We start from the raw sequence: 18,404 nt of genomic DNA on the forward strand, positions 1-18,404 counted from the left end.
ATATATATGGTCTATTGAGAGTCATTAAAAATAAAATTGATAAAATGAAAAGTTTTGTGTGCAATTCGTGCTGTTCAGCTTCGGGAAAGTGTTTATATTATTATTTTTTATGGGAAAAAAACTGAGAAGGAAAACGAAACAGCCTAAGGATAATTATGGTAACAAACAAACAACTTTTTTACCGACCGTATTGTGTAAACAATAGGTAGGTTATGTGATGGCAACAAATTTTGCATATCGAGTTTTCGGTGGGAACGTACTTCTCCATAGTAGGGAAGTGTAAATAAACTATTTTTAGCAACCTGTCGGTCTGTCGGTCTGTCGGTCTGTCGGTCTGTCGGTCTGTCGGTCTGTCGGTCTGTGTGTGCACGCGTGTATCTCAAGTTCGGCTGAACCGATTTTGATGAAATTTTATATGTAAGTTTATTTCCACCATGGCACGGATCGATCAACTTTTGGTATATATCAGGCCTCGGGAACTGCACTTTTTAGCGGGCCTGTTTTACATTTTTGAGCATATTGAAGAACATATTCAACCGATTTACTTGAAATTTCATATATAAGTTTTGCTCTACCGGCGATGAAACCTCCTAACTTTTGGAAGAAATCAGGCGTCAGCAACTGGACGTTTACTACGGGCCAAATATACATTTTTGTGTATATAAAGAGAAATAATCAACCGATTTCATTGAAATTTAATATTTGAATTCCTTGTATTAAAACAATGAACATGTAAATTTTTTGGAAAGATCAGGGCTCGAAAACTGATCTGCGGGCCGATTTTACATTTTTCACCATATCTACGGAACGAATTGATGGAGTTTCTTGAAATTTGATATTTGAGTTCTGATTGTTACCGAAACTAAATGGCGAGCATTTCAGGGAATTCGGGTAGCACAAAGCGAAACTCTACTAAGAGCCAAATTTACATTTTTCTAGGTATGCTAACTATAAGCTTACTAATGCCCTAAAAATTGGAAAGAAGTATTTAACAGACATTTTTATAATAACAATAATAATAATATTATTAATATATAATAATATTTCTGTAACACTTTCACTTAACTAGACAATACACATTGCGGTCGGTTATGTGCTGACCACATCAGATTTTTTTTTTATTAGAATAAAGAGTGATGAACTTTTTCATAAATTGAATAATATTTTTATTATTTATTTTTTGTGGGACATGTACATTAATACTTATGCATATGTTCTAAAAAGTTTATTATTTGTTTGCATAAATTCATATGAATGTGACGGTAACTATACAACAGGAATGTGTCAACTTTTAATTATGGTGATCAGTTCTTTTTTGTTGATTTTATTTTTGAAAAATGCAGCAATTTTTATGTAATTATTTTTAAAATATTTATTCTGTTTATTTTGTTTTTTTTTTTTTTGAATAATGACCATGCCATTTTTAGTTTTTGCTTTTAAGGAAATATAACGAAAATCAGAACTATGATTTTTATACTAAAGTGAATATTTATTGACACCTACATAACATTATTATATTAGTATATAAGAGTAATAAAATATTCATGATGTTTGCGGTTCACTCTTTTATGTTTTAATGTTTTTATAAAACTGTAATAAGTATTTCAAAAATTATTTTAAATAGAAGCAATAGAATATTTTCTATAGCAATATAATTTTTTCTTTGAAAAATAGCAATAGAACTTTTCTGTGTTGTGCAGGTTCGAATGATAAATAATAATGAATTAAAAAATAATTGTATAGGTTCAATAATATTTCGTACATTTAAAATAGAGGAGTAATTACAGATTTTTAATTTACTTGTCATAAGAGCTTTTCTGACAATGTATAAGATGAAAAACTTCGATTTTATCTATACGTTTTGAATGTTAGTTAACTACTTAATAGGACGATGTCTTTAAAACAAAATTTCACTAGTTGACATATCATTCGTAATTTTTTCTTTGTACTTTGAAAAAATAAAAAAATTGTATTTTTTTGTCAAAGGTGTAGAACATTTAAAAAGTGTATTGTAAAAAAAAAGGGAATCAAAATGGATGTTAGCCCACTCTTCCCTAACTTCAGCAAATAAATATATTTTCTTATTTCAAAACGTTTTATTAATAATTTATTTGTTCTTCTTTTCTTACAGATTCACAAAAGAAGCGAAACCTTTCTGATAAAAATTAAGGTACGTTTTATTAAAAAACTATCTACTTAAATTTAACGTAAAATAAATGTGGAATTGAAAAATTGATTTTGTGTCTTTATAAAGACAAATATATTTTATTTCCTTAATATGTTGACCTGTTTTATACATTCTCTAAATATTTTATTTTTTAAATTTACTGTTATGTAAAATCGGTTTTTTTCAAATTTTTGCTATCCTTCTTCTCCTAGACCGTAGATTGTAGGAATCTGAAAGTGTAGCAGCTTTTACTTAATAATAAATAGTTCATTTCGTTAGAAGCAATTTTTTTTTCCACCTCTATTCCCTCTCAAGTAATCGTCTCTCAAATTTTAACTTGTGGCACCCTATATTTCCCAAACTGCAAGCTTTTCCAAATTTCTATAAATACATACAGTGATAAATGACATGCCATTAAAAAATTTAATTATTTTCTCTAATTATTAAATTCGAGCATAACGTTAACGCTTCTTTCAATTTTTTTTTTTGCTTCATCCTAATTGTATGCAATCCTTGAAGTAATTTCATATATGAATGAAAATAATTTTAATAATGTGGTAGATAGGTATGCATAGATTGTTTTTAAAAGCAGCATTTTTATATGTTGACGGGAAAAGTGCTACATTTCAAATTATTGGTTTGATCCAAATTTTTTTTTTTGAGTAACCCTAACATTTGCTATAGAGAAAACATAAAAATATTTCATACATCCGGGACACAAATTCCTTTTTCTTGTTTCAATAAATTTGTAAAATAAATAATTGCTACTCTCTATTATATTTTAATACTAAGAAAATGTCTAGTGCCAAGAATTTTTTTGTTCTTGGCTTGAATTTGCTAAATTAAATATTTTCAATCATTATTTTTTAAAATTATTAATTGTTGTTAAGTCGCGGTGAAACTTTGGACGTACATAATTATTTACGCTTTTTTTATTTATTTTTATCAAAAACTTGGAATGTCTATAAATAATTTTTAAGAAATTTTTTAATGAAAATAAAAGTTTTCATAACAAAAATTCCTATATTGTATTTATGTATTTTAAATGTTTTCATGTATTATGAAAACAAAAAAAAAATTTACCATCCAGGCGAATTTTAAAATTTTTTCTCTCATTTGTCAAAGAAATTCTTTTAAGTAAATTTAATCAAAAGATACTTTCGGAAAGCAAAAACTCAAAAAAATAATAAAAAATCACAAGAAAAAAAAACAACAACAAAAAACTTATATTTTTTGCATAATGTTGTTTATTTTTCTTTTTAAATACTTTCTTGAAATTATTTCCTTTAAATGAAAATAATTTCCTTTTTTCAACAAAAAAAAAAAACCAAATCGTTTATTTTAATTAAATTCCATTAATTAAAGTAATTAAAATTCATTTTTTTTTGTGTTAGGCAGATAAAAGATGAGATTATTTCTTTTTTCTCTGATAAGTGTTACAAATAACAGATCGCGTTTATAATTTAAATTTTATATTTGCCGCCATCATTATAAGGTGTTTGTTTTAGGATTTTTAAATTTTGAAATTAATTTTTGAATTTTACTGACAAAATATGGAGTATTATGCTATTTACAGACGTATAAGGTCGTTACTATGATATTCTCTATTTTTAAGATTAATATTACATGTATGTCAGCTACATTATAATATAAAACGCAATATAAATTCGATATGAATATACTGAGGCTTATAGTCTAATGTTGTAATTCGCAAATATCACTCTGGTGACAAATATATCAATATATTATGATATTGAGGATATTATAATATCGATATTACATGTCTGTCAGTAGTATTAGACTAAGTAACTTTAATTATAATTTCAACAATTAACCATAATATCTTTGATAACAAAAATTCTTTTGAACCAAATGTTTGAATAGTTTAATTAGGTATTATCCCGAAAACAGTAGTCTTTTAAAGCCTATTTATTCAATCTTCAGCACTACTTAAATTTTATCGGTTGTATATTCAAAATATTGATCAGATTCAGTTTTAACAATTAACTATTATGGTTTCTATGTTATTATTAAATTTTTAAAGAAAATCCTAATATATAACCTATAAATGTCCTTAGTATTAAAAATATTTAATATATTCCTTCCTCCTTTTTTCTTTGAATTTTATTTATTTTGAATATAAATAAGAGAAAAATTTATGTAAAATAGCAACATAAAGTCTTTTATAAAAACAAAAAAGGATATTCGAAATTTTGTGTATATACGCATAATTTATTTAAAATTATAATTGCAAGCATAAATGCTTTCAAATAATTAAGGGTATCAAAAGAACAAAAAATAGAATAAAATTAAAAGAGAAAAAGTGGAATATTTACTTTTACTTTAACCAAAAAAAAAGAAAAATTTTCACATATTGTGTAACTCATTTACACGCATATTTAAAATTTAACCCTCTTTTTATAAATTAATGTTATTTTGTTTTACTTTTAAAAATTAAATAAAAGAAAAATTTTATGAACATTAATGTAAAATAAAGTTAAAAAGAAAGGATGAGAAAATCAAAAAATTTTGTTTTTATGTCGTCGGACTTTTTGCATTAAAAATTACCTAATTTAAAATTGTTAAAGATAAAAGAAGCATTAGGTTAATCTGAAAAAATAAAACACTTACTTGTCACTTACACTTGTTGGACACTTAGTTGGTTTCAGAATTTTATATTCAATAAAAATGGATACATTGAATCATAAATACTTTCTGTACACTGTGAAACATTATCGCAATGTAAGAATTTTTTATAAACGCCGGCAAAAAACATACTGCTTTGCAATTCTAAAATCTCAAAAACACCACATTGTGAATGAACTACAGATCACTTTAATATTTAAGACTAAGGTTTGCAAAATTTTATTGTGATGAACACCTCGATTCATACTTTATAGAAATATGTTTTTGATGTAATTAAAATATCGGAAAAATAAATGTTTCTATTGTAATTTTGAGAAATAAATTTCTATTTTCTATTTAACGCTATTAATAGTTCCTAATTCGAGTTCGATTTTAAAAATTTACTTTAATGAAGAGCTCTTTCAAAATTTAATTTGAAGATCATAGTTTACAAAAATTTCAAAAGATTATAAAACATGATCATTAAATTATAAAAATTTTCCTTCTCATTCATGCCTCATTATATAGGTTCAACTGTATTTTTTGGTTCTATAGCTTCATCTACCATTACGTATTAATATTTTAAGCATTTTAATAAATTTAGTTACTTTATATTCTTCAAAACTCATTTAAACTAAAAACCTAAACAAAAAGATTTTTTCAATTTTTTTTTTATAAAAGTTTCATTAGCATAAACAATAATTAATGAAAACAATAATGAAAATATATTTGTGTATCTATATGTGCATAAATTTTCAACACTTTATAATTTTTGCCTTAAATATTCAGTCATAAGTTAAAAATTTTTATTAGGATCCGATGATAATAAACAGGATTTTTTATTTAAATATTTTTTATGTATAAGCACCTACATCTAAATATAATTTTATTTAAATAACAAAAACAAAAAATATGCTCTTAAAAATCCCATTTCCCGACTTCTTAAACAGAGATAGAAGTTGGATAAAGAAAATCTCATAAATTTTAATCACAGTTAATTTTCAAAATATTTTATTTATATTATTCAACTCTTTTATTTTTAGATAAATTATGGTTAAAAATTAAAATTTACAACCTTTTACAACCATTTGACTACATAATACTTTTACTTAGTATTTTGGAGTCCCCACTCGACTTACCAATGTATTTGATATTACTTTTTTTTTTAAGTTACAGCACTTTAAGAGATACTAGCTTTATTGATTTTCCTATAACTATGAGGCATTGAATATGATGAATTAAAATATTTTTAAAAGACTAAGAAAATGTACAAAAATTCCAATATGTCAAAAGGAGACCCTGAATATTTATCCCAGAAACTTGGCTAAAACTTTTAAGTTTTGAAAAAATTTCAATCAAATATCGCATGATAAACTTTATCGCATATTTTCTGATTAATTATCAAATTCTCCTACAAAATGTTACTTTATTAGATTATTAAATCACAAATGTAAGTTTTAAATTAAATCAGACGAGTTGAAGCCATCAGCCTTGGAAGTCGATTATTTTTTAATTAATTTTAAACCAAGCATAAATTTGAAAAAAAAAAGATTTTATCGTAATATAAAATAATTAAGTTAACAAATTATATGCCCCTAAATTTATGCAATCCGACGAAAAATTTTGTTATTAAAATAAAATGAGCAAGTGGTGAAAACTTTTCCCTTATTTTCACCAAACTAAAATAGACCCATAAAACTTTTAGCTAAAAAACTTATTATCTCACAAAAAATTTTGAAAATTATTTAATTGTTTGCCCTTCATCACTGATTTTCTACCTTACTTTTCCCATACATTACATTTTTTATAACTAAATCTTTCTTTTCATATCTCATATTGTTACATATAACGTCATAGTTTTATCAAGAATATAAAAATGACAACATCTGCTAAAATGTGTATAAGAAAAACAAAAGCAAGTAAAAAGGGTTTAAAAAATTTTTCGTCGATGGAAAAGAAAAAGGATCTTCTTTTTTTAATTGTAATATAAGGAGGTGATAAATTATGTAAATGAATGCGCAAACATGAGATTTAATTTCTAATAAGTGAAGAAATTTTTCTTTTTTGCTTTTTTATACTCATTCTTATACTTATTTTTATACTCTAAATCCTTGGGGTCTTTCTTTTTGTTCTTGCTTTGCTTGATAAACATAACGCTTTTATATCAAAAAAGTTTAATAATTTTTCGTTGTTTTTGCTCTTGTTGTTATTGATGCACAAAAAAAATGTATTTTTTTTTAAATTTTGAAGCTTTTAAATTTCTTCATATATTTAAATTATTATTATGTAGATCATAAAGTATGTGTGTATGTAATTTAAAAGTGTATATTTATGATTAATTCATGCGTATATAAAAATATTTCCGTATAGATATAAAACTTAAAGTAAATTTGAAATTTTCTCCCTAAAATTTTATAAACTTTACTGAAAAGTGCTTGCACATACGGAAAATATATGGAAATGCTTTTCCAACATAAAGTTTATTAGAAATTAAAAATGATGATAATGTCATGTCGAACTTAAGACTTAATGTTTTGTTTGCACATTTTTTATTTTATTATTGGATTTATTACTTACAAACTTAACATATTCTTTACTTCTTAGAGGATAAATAATTTTTTGAAACTGTAAAACAAAAAACTTTTAATCGTGTCAATTGAACAAAAACCATAATGTCGGAGAGTGAGAAAAGGAGTCAAAATAAAAAATACTTAAAAAAAGGAACTAAGTCCTTAATTTAGTTCTATTAAGATTAGATATAGTTTTACGATTGCCAAAGGTAGGAAACCGTAAAATAAAACTTAACCCGCAACTTGCAGAAGCGTTCTTCCATCCAAGTTCTCAGGACATTAAGATGATTATGTGCTCTAAGAAGAAATTGGCAGCAGTTAACTCGCTTTAAACATATCAAAACTTAGTGCTTATGATTTGTCAGGTGAATAAGAAAAGTTATAGTTATTTACTCCACTACGGGACGGTAATTTAATAAATTCATTTTACTTTTAGTTAGACTTAAACAAATAATTGCTTAAACTAGATATACAATCAAAGTTATTTCCTTTCTACAATAATTTGAATTAAATTTAATTTTGGAGCCCCTTACATTTCTTATAATTTTTAGCATATTATAATATTACCCTACCCTAACTAACTTTCTATCATAAATATTTTGATAATCAAAATAGGAAAATTAATAGAATAATGAAAACCCAATACAAAGTTAAAGTGTTTCCAATTAAATTTTTCCAAAGAAAGAAAAGAAATAAGAAAAACTTGTTTATATGTGTAGGAATTTGAGTACAAATACAAATATTTAAGCAAACATTTAGAGTAAAGTTTTAAAACTGAAAATGGTACACCAGATTTTTTTTTTTTAAATAAAACAACAATTTTTTATTGCTTCATTTATAAATAAAACTTAACAATTATATTATTTTATTTTTATGGTTTAAGTAACCCAATTTTAAAAATTCTTAAACTTCGATTACTCAAATTACTTTAAGATTTATTTTTCATTTTCATATTATTCAAATTCTATTTAATTTCAAGCAACAAATGAATGGGTACATGCGCTCACACTCTCTTTTCAATAATAATTTTTTTTTCCTTTTTGTTTTTGTTTTTTTTATGGAATTTTTTCTTACTTTTATTACATTTTAACTGAAAGGATTTCTAATTCAATTTAAAATAGAAAAATAAAATTAAAATTCAAAAATAATTATACATTTTCTTCATTTTTATTACAATAGAAAAATGTACTTTAGAATATTTTTACGATTTAAATGATAACAAAATTAAATCCTTTTGCAAATATAATTTTTTTTTTTCGAAAAAAAAAAAAAAATAAAAAGGAAACTATAATATAATACGGGGATAAAAATGTGTTATTTTCCATTTTAGCTTTTCAATTTGAACTTACAACATGAAAAATTTTAAAAGGAAAACAAAAATGGAAAAATATAGAAAAGACTAAAAGGATAATTGGAACCTTTCCTTATATGTCTACTTATATTTTGTATATATATAGTTGCATCTAATTTATATATATATTACGTACCTACATAAATACATACATATACAAAAATTTTTTACAAATAAAAGGGACTTTTGCAATAAAATTAAATTGTTTCCGCCCAAGCTATTCTATTTGCTTTGACTTGTTTGTGACTTAGAATTTTCTTTCCGTCTATATATGACCATCGTACATATTATATGTTATAGTGTGTTTAAATGTGTAATATTGTATTATATATATATGGCCTTTTCCTTCTTAATATTTTCTATCCTTTCAATCTAAAAATAAAATCTTCATTTCAATCCTTTATATTTTGCTTACTTTTTTTTTTTTTAATTTTTTTTTTACATTTTATTTCTATTAAATGTATCCTTCTAATAATTACATTTTATAAAATAATAAGAACATAGTTGTGTATTTGAGAATTTTTATTCTTTATACATAGCTATATCCTTTAATATTTGTATAATAATCTCCTTGGCATAAAAAATTCAAATAAAATAATAATAACAGAAAAAAACAACAAAGAAAAAAATTAATAGTAAAGAAGAAAAATAATTAAATGCAATTCTTTGATAATTAATTTCATATATAATAACTTCATCCTATTTAATAGTCTTTAATGCTTTTTAATGCTAGAGAAAATGTACGATAATGAGAGTTTAAGATGAAAATTTTTTTCTTAATAATATTATTGTTCATTGTTGTTGTTCCTTCTTCGGTTTTAACTTTATTTCAATTTCTCTCTTGCACTTGATTAATACTTTTTTCATGGTCCTTTAATATTCTTTAGATTACTGTAAATATAAATTCTATAATAAAATTATTTAATAGATAAATGATGTAATTTTTACCTAGAACAATTCAAATTTTTTAAAATTTATTATTTACTTTTCAAGTTTATATCTGCTTTCGAAATAGTAATTCGTAATTTCTTGGCGGTACTATGTATATTTTAAAATTGTGAGTTTGAATTAAATTAAATAAATTTGTGTATATTTTGAAATTAATAAAAATAAAATTGGAAAATTCTCTATCAGGATTTAGAAAATATAATATCTCTGTACCTATTGCTATAAATCTAATTCTTATATTGAAAATAATTGCATATTAATGTCTGCTTTGCATTTACATTGTTACGGTCTTTGGGAGTTATTTTTACACTTACGTTTCACTGCTTAAGTTCTTGAAGCAAACTAATCTGTATGTATATAAATACCAAGGATTTTACATACGGTTTCCATATAGGAATATCAAATTGTACTCTACCGATGATAGTCATTGTTGTACACGTTTACGCAACACACATATTAGGTATATTTTAAAATAGAAATATAATGGACCAGTAAAATTGTATAAAGTTAGTACATATTTTGTTTTCCTTAAATGAATAAAATTTTCCAATTTATCTCTAGCTTCCGGATTATGGATACTATGATGATTCGTATGATATGATTCAAAATAAATACAAAAAAAAAAACAAAAAAAATCATGGCTTAATCTGAAACAATGAGAAAAAACGAAAAAAACTTTAACAATTACCAGAAAATTAAAGAAAAAAAACTATTGTGAAAAAAAGTCGTTTATAAGGAGAAGTAAAAAAAAAATATTCAACTTTTTTCTGCTGATCCTTCAATTTTTTCCTTTTTTCCTTTACATTTTTTAAATGGTATTGTCAAAGTTCTAATTTTATTTCAAGGCAAATAATGCGATCATTTCGAAACTTTTACTTTTTTTTTTGATAATTCTGTTATGATAACATTTTTGTTTTTTGTTTTAATTTTTTTCTTTTGTAAATTGCTTTGCACTTATGCAATTTCGCGTTATCTTTTTTTTTTGTTTTTTATACCCTGCACTTCGTGAAGGGTATATTAACTTTGGTATGGAGTTTGTAACTACTTGAAGGAGTCATCTGCGGTATGGACATATATATATATTCTTGCTCAGCGTAAAATTCTGCGTTGATTTAAATTCTGTTGATTTGATTCTGCGTTTGTCCGTCCGTCCGTCCGTCCGTCCGATCGCACGATAACTCAAAAACGAATAATGCAATCGACACCAAACTTTCACAAGTTGTTTCTTTTGTGCCAAGGACGAACTCTATTGTTATTGGACCAATTCGGACAACGGGTTCGGGTAGCTGCCATACAACTCAAAGAGTTTATTTTAATTATTTCAAAAACTAATAAAGGTACAAATATAGAATTTTGTATACATGTGTCCAATTATATTCTACATATGCTCTAAAAATTTTAATGAGATAGCTGCACCGGTTCGGGTGGCTGCCATACAACTCCAAAAGCAAATTTTTTATATTCGGCAAAATAATAAAGTCAGATTCATGAAACTTGGCAGTTGTGTGTCCAATTATAGGTCAAAGATATTTCTGAAGTTTTGGTGGAATTGCTTGACAGGTTCGAGTGGCTCCCATACAAGTCCAAAAGCTTATTTTAAATATTTGGAAAAATAATAAAGTTAGATTCTTGAAACTTGGCAGTTGTGTGTCCAATTATAGATCAGATATATTAGCGAAGTTTTAGTGGAATTGCTTGGCAGGTTCGGGTACCTGCCATACAACTCCAAAAGCTAATTTTAAATATTTGGAAAAATAATAAAGTCAAATTCATGAAACTTGGCAGTTGTGTGTCCAATTATAGATCAGATATATTTGCGAAGTTTTAGTGGAATTGCTTGGCAGGTTCGGGTACCTGCCATACAACTTCAAAAGCTAATTTTAAATATTTGGAAAAATAATAAAGACAGATTCATGAAACTTGGCAGTTGTGTGTCCAATTACAGGTCAAAGATATTTCTGAAGTTTTGGTGGAATTGCTTGACAGGTTCGAGTGGCTCCCATACAAGTCCAAAAGCTTATTTTAAATATTTGGAAAAGTAATAAAGTTAGATTCATGAAACTTGGCAGTTGTGTGTCCAATTATAGATCAGATATATTAGCGAAGTTTTAGTGGAATTGCTTGGCAGGTTCGGGTACCTGCCATACAACTCCAAAAACTAATTTTAAATATTTGGAAAAATAATAAAGTCAGATTCACGAAACTTGTGTGTTCAGTTATAGATCAGACATGTCCGTGAAGTTTCTATAGAATGGTTTCACAGGTTTAAGTAATTGCTATACAACAATGAAAGGTGCAGGGTATAATTCAATCGGTTCATACCGACTGAAACGTTTTTACTTGTTTTTTTTAATTTTTTTACCATGATAGTGTAATGTTTGAGCAAAAGTTTTAGGTGACATTTTTGTTTAATTTGTTTGTTTTTTTTTTTCGTTCCTTTATCCTTGACACATCGTTTTTTATTCGAATTTGCTTTCGTCAGCCTGATAGTGATGGAGTAATGTTAATGGAAATGTTTCATCCTTTTTGTTTTTTCTTTTTGTTTTTATTCTGTTCTCGTAAACTTTTTCTGTTGTACATTAATGTTTTTTTAACATCCGAAATAAGTTTTTGTTTTTTGTTTCCAGCTTTTTTAATGAAATACGAGTACAATATATAAAAGAATTAACGTTTATAATATAAAAAAAAATTTTGGAATTTTAAACTAGAAAAACAAAGCTTTAACAATTAGAAAATAAAATTTATGGAAAATATTAAAAATTATAAAATAATATTTTTTGACCAAATCGGATTTTTACATTTATAATTTCTCTTGCTGTTGAAAGTGAATACAAAAGTTAGTATGAGGTTTTGCGTACAAAAGTTGCCCAAACTCTGAGAATTCTAACATTTATTTATTGAGTAGAATTACAGTGTTCTTAAAAATTATTATTATGTTATCTTGTAATCGAAGTGCCCGATGAGGTTTGATTTCAAATTATTTTGCACGGCTTTGATTATTTACAGCTGAATTTTATTCAATCTAACCAATTAAAAACACCTTGAGCCAATTTTGGCTATTCATGCTATTAAAATTTTGTATTAGTACCCCAGAGTATCAAGTTAATTTTATTTTTTTTCTTTTTCATTGCTTTTTGTCACTTTTGTCGTAACTCATAAAAAAAAAATGTTTGAAACATGAAACATTTCGCGTTTTTAATTTAACAGGGGAAAAAAATTAACGTCAAATTTTTTCTCCTTTTTTTCATGTTTTTTTTTTTATAAATTCGCTTTTATTTCCTCAAAAGCAGACAATCATAATGTGATCGCATGCTGTTATTGTAGAAGAATGTAGAAAAAAAAATTAAATGTAACAAAATAAAAACACAAAAAGGAAACTACTATAAAATCAAGAAAAGTTTTGCTTGTTTTCAATTAAAGGATTGCCTACTTGTTGAATTTTAATTCAATTTCAGTTAGAGAAAAACGTCACAACAATAACAACGAAAGTAAAACGCAAAAAAAAAATATTAAATAAACTTAATGAAAATAATTTACAATGTTCATCCTTTTTTTTTCTAAATTCGAAAGTTTTCAAGTAGATAATTTCTTCCTCTCCTGAAAGCCAAAAAGTACATGGAAAAAAAGCAAAAATAATTCGGAACTGTGTTTTTATTTTCTATGTTAAATTTTTTTATTTTTTTTCTTGGTTCTTGTGTTTTACAAGATTTACAAGAAAAATTTCTCATCAAGAAGAGTAATATGAAGAAAAATAAGAACAGTAAAAAGAAACTGTTGAAATAAAGCAGATCTTCTAAATTTACTTTTAATTAAAAAATTTTCTCTTCAAATTTAAAAATGTTCTAAAAGAAATTATAAAATCTTTGAAAGGATAAAAATTAAAAAGACAAGGAAAGAAGCGAAACAAGAAGAAAACGATAAATTTATTTTACTAATTTAGAGAATTAAGATTTTTCTTTCCTTTTGGGCAAATCTTTAAAAACATAGAGAAATTTAAAATAAAAATAAACCAAAAAAAAAAACTAAAATGTATTTTTAATTTTCATTTCGTTTTTTTTGGTATACGAGTGCTTCTGTTTTTGTAATTTGCATTTATTTTTTTTTTGTTCTAAAATTAGTGTAGTTAAATAAAAAAGGAAACTGTCACATTCAATAATTAAGAAACTTTTGCAAACATGAATATTTAATCAAAAAACTCTCTAGAATGGAAAATTTCATAATATAGATACTTGAAACTCACATGAATTAGAATCTACATGCAAGTTGAAATGGCAAATATTTTGCAAATATCTCATGGAATCACAAAAGTCATCCAAAGCCCACTGCTTAGCTTAAAAATTCAGTACTGTGATAAATGCGTTTCGATTTGGATTAATGAAAAAAGTTGAGCTCAAATTTTAGAATTCAAGTAACTTTTGAATGTTTCGAAAAATACAATGTTTCTAATATATTGCAACAATTAAATCCTTATACAAAATGTTTTTGTTACACAAAATTCAGAGTATTTAGTATAAAACTTAATATAAACGTAATCTTCTATTTAATTTTGTTATCTGTACATAGATTTTGTTAAATTCTCTTATAGATTTTTATATACAAGTTCTTTACTGTATATTTTGAATTATTTTCATATATTTTAAATTTTCCTATTCCCTTCAAAATTTATTTTAATCAGCTTACGGCATAAAAGTCTTTAATTCATTAAAAAGTTCTTTTATTACTTCATTATTTTGTCATCAACTATTTTTCCTACAAACATACACATATACATATATTATTATATATATATAAAGCAATGAACACATAAAGTACTCGATGTTTTACCATTTATTTTTTCCTTTTACTTAATTTAGAGTTAGAGTAATACAATAAAAATAATAAAAAAAGAAAAACTTTGAAAATTATTTTAAAAATATTTCACTTTTTCTTAAAAGTAATTTTATTTTTTTAATATTATTTTGTATATTATGTGTAACATTTATATTATATACAGATTGTATATAAATTTATATTTTATGTACAAATTATTACTGACCGCATTTCATTAAATAAGGGAGGTTATGTGATGGTACTAAATTTCGGAAGACGAGTTGTCGGTGGGAACGCACTTCTGCATATTAGGAAAGCATAAGTTAACTATATTTCGAAATATGTCGGTCTATCTGTCTGTTGGCCTATCGGTCTGTGTGTATCGGCTGAACCGATTTTAAGTAAATTTTATATGTAAGTTTATTTCGACTATGGCACGGATTGATCAACTTTTGGGATATATTAGGCTGTAGGAACTGAACTTTCTCCGGGCCGATAAAGTTTAACATTTCAATTGGGAGTGTTAAAAAAAAATAAGTTTGTAAATTTTTTGGAAAGATCTGGTCTCGGAAACAAAGAGGCTGACTTTATATTTTTTACCATATCTACAGATCTAATTTTAACAATTTATTTTTAATATCTGAATTATGATTATCACCGAAACTGTCTGGCGAGCTTTCCAAGGATTTCTAATGGCAAAAAGCGAAACTCTACTAAGAGCCAAATTTACATTTTTCGAGAAATGTTAACAAAAACCTTAAAATTGCATCAAAGCATCCTTAAAATTGTAACAAAGTGTTTAAATCGCGTTCTCATAATGTGTAACAATTTCAATACACCACACAATATACAATGTAGTCGGTTATATGCTGATCACATATAAGATGTTTCCATTTAATTGTTAAAATTCCTTTATTTTCTAAACTGAACATAAATAGACAAATAAATAAAAATAATAAAAATTAAATAGTCCATAATTATTGTAAATTGTATACTCTTTAAATGATGTAAATATTTACAAAATATTAACCGAATATATTGTATATAACTTTCCTTTATATTTACAAGAAACATAGGTGTATGAGTAGGCACACATCTGCATAATATTTATCGAAATTAGTAACTGTATACATAATACATTTTGTGATTGTATATAAATAAGCGAAAGTAGCGGCAATAAAATAAACGAATAAAAAAAAGGTAAAAGTAAAAGGTAAATTCTTGAATTTCCAATCATGTAGAATAACAATATAATTGTGGAATAGATATTAATATATAGGTATATTCCTGTTTAGTTATTTATAATATGTACTTAAGGATATGTATATAATACTTTCATTATATTATAGGTATATATATATTCTATTTATAAGTTAACTAGACAGACATTAATTTATATTTTGAATATTTGAATACAGTATAACCTGTTTCTAATATAGTGTATTTGCAGGACTATAGCTACATTGATATGACGAGTCGCAAAATAATTTTTTTTTAGAGTAAATGCAATACATTAGCTATTAAGTTTTCATCCATATAATGCCACTATAGTTTTAACATTTGTAGCACATGTACCATACTAGCTTTGAGGGATATATTTGCTCTTACTCTAATTTTAATTTAACTCAATTAGTTATATAACAAATTTATAATTAAAGCTACAATATAGCACCAAATTTAAAATTTTAGTTTTCTTGGATTACCCTATTTTATAACTATTCAAAGTTTCCGATAAATTTTCTAATTTTTTTGAAATGCTGAATTTTCAAATGAACTCCTTTCAATGTAAATTTTACATAAGTTTATTAGTTATATAAACTGAAAGCCATATTTAGTATGTTTATAATGGGTTTTGCGGCATACCAGGCCTACTAAACTAAAACCAAGTTAAATGGGTTGTCCTGTACGCTATGTAATATCTACCTATATGTATAATTACATATTATAGATTTTATTTCTTAAATATTTTAAATGTGTATACTTATATAATATTATTATATAGAATTATGTACATTAAACTACTGTGTATTTCAACGAATTTTTGTAGATATACAAAAATAACTAAAAATTGCCACTTTATTAACCACTTAAGCAGGTAAATGGCACTAAAGAGAACATTAAGAATGATTTAATGCTATTTATGTTCTAAAAAAGGACTTGAAGCTTAAAATAACGGATATATGTACATATAATTTTATGTATATGTATGTAGGAGAAAGGATGATAATTTATTACAATAACAAAAGGTATTTTATATTATGTACGAATAGTATAATGTCTACTTCTATATATTCAACCAAAAATTCTATTTATGCTATTATATAGGCACAATAATATTGTAACTAAATATTGTTGTTACATAGTAGGTATACATAATATTTTATAAGATAATATTGTAATTATGTATAATACACATATTATGTATGTATAACCAAAATACTTTATAACAATAGTAATAATTATACTAATACATAAAAGTTTGTACATACTTTTCATTTTCATTAAAATTCTAGAACATTTTCGTCCTAATGTTCGTATGTAAAAAGTATGCAAAAAAAGATAATATAAAAAATACAAAGGGAAAATTTAACTTTTTTCTTTCATAATTACATTTGTATAATTGTTTTACTTTTATTTTTGTATATAGTTATCCTATGTTTGTATGTATATTACCTATATAATTATTATATTTTATATGAGCACTATATTATATTAGACAATTCTATTATTTCTAACTCCATTTTCCTTTTAACATTACAAAAATGTGGGGTCTACTATTCATACCTATAAATAGATTCGTTTATAAAACCTGAACTTATATACAATCTTCATATATTTATTATGTAATGAGTACAATATTTTTTTTTATCTTTGAGTTTTCTAAAACTTTTAAAATTTATACCTCTTTCAAAACTATAGTAAATCTCTTATATTTTAGAAATTATAATAATAAAAAAAAAAAACTAAAAATTTTCTTGCCCCAAAATACTTTACTTGCAAATGAAATATAAAATTGAAATGTTACATTAAAAGAAAATTTATTTTTCTAACTATAGTCCAAAAAATATAGAAAGACATCAAACAAAAATAAAGCAAAGAAATGCAATTTCAACAATAAAGAGATGAGATTATAATTTTAGAAGACACTTCATTCTATTTTAATTTCTTCTTACTTAGCATGTGAAGTATTAATGTTCTTACTTTATCTTCATAATCTTTTAGAATTTTTAATATTATGTGCATATGTATAATATGTAAATGTATGAAGGATTCACTTAGAAATGTTGGATATTCCAACTATTAAGAAAACTGATATTAACTCTTTTAATTATTTTGTCATCATGAAGTAACTAGAATTAAAATTGATATTTTTTTCTTTTAATTTTAAAATTTCCATTGAGTATTTTCATAAATTAAATTTAAAAAAATATTATGCATTTGCCTTCTATTAGGAGCATCTATTTTTAAAATGTAAAGTTCAAATTGTATTAAAGTAAATTTTTTTTGAAATAATTACAAAAAGTATAGATTCCTGACTCGTTAGTGAAAAGATTTTGAAGGACAATTAGGGAACTGCATTGGTATATTGAAGACAACTTTCCTTTAAGTGATCCTAATAGGGTTATCAAAATAAGAATGTCACTTTATTACGCGGTATCAGAAGTTGTGTTGAAATAAAAAAAATTTTGGTATCTAGACATATGTATAGTAGATTAATCAATGATTTATTACTAAAACAATATTCGTTTTATTGAAAGATTGATCTTTTAAAATAATTTATGATTCTCCGGAAATCTGAAGCATAATCATGTGGGGTATGAAGATATTAATGTGTTCGAGAAATGTTAAAGTACTAGAACAAATAAATAAAAAAAAAAGACCACAAAAAAGAAATAATTATAATATAAAAACAACTTCTCGTATTTTTCAGTCC

General features: G+C 24.6%; 1 long non-coding RNA gene across 1 annotated transcript in view; it reads left to right on the plus strand.

Moving 5' to 3' along the window:
• LOC129606981 (uncharacterized) overlaps nucleotides 1-18,404 on the plus strand; it is a 166,904-nt gene that overhangs the window by 105,000 nt on the left and 43,500 nt on the right. Inside the window, exon 3 of the long non-coding RNA XR_008696789.1 lies at nucleotides 2,132-2,170. This is a non-coding gene — a long non-coding RNA (uncharacterized LOC129606981). The remainder of the gene's footprint in view (nucleotides 1-2,131; nucleotides 2,171-18,404) is intronic.

This window comes from Condylostylus longicornis, unplaced genomic scaffold, assembly GCF_029603195.1.
Source record: "Condylostylus longicornis isolate FDR11 unplaced genomic scaffold, ASM2960319v2 ptg000023l, whole genome shotgun sequence".
NCBI lineage: Eukaryota > Metazoa > Arthropoda > Insecta > Diptera > Dolichopodidae > Condylostylus > Condylostylus longicornis.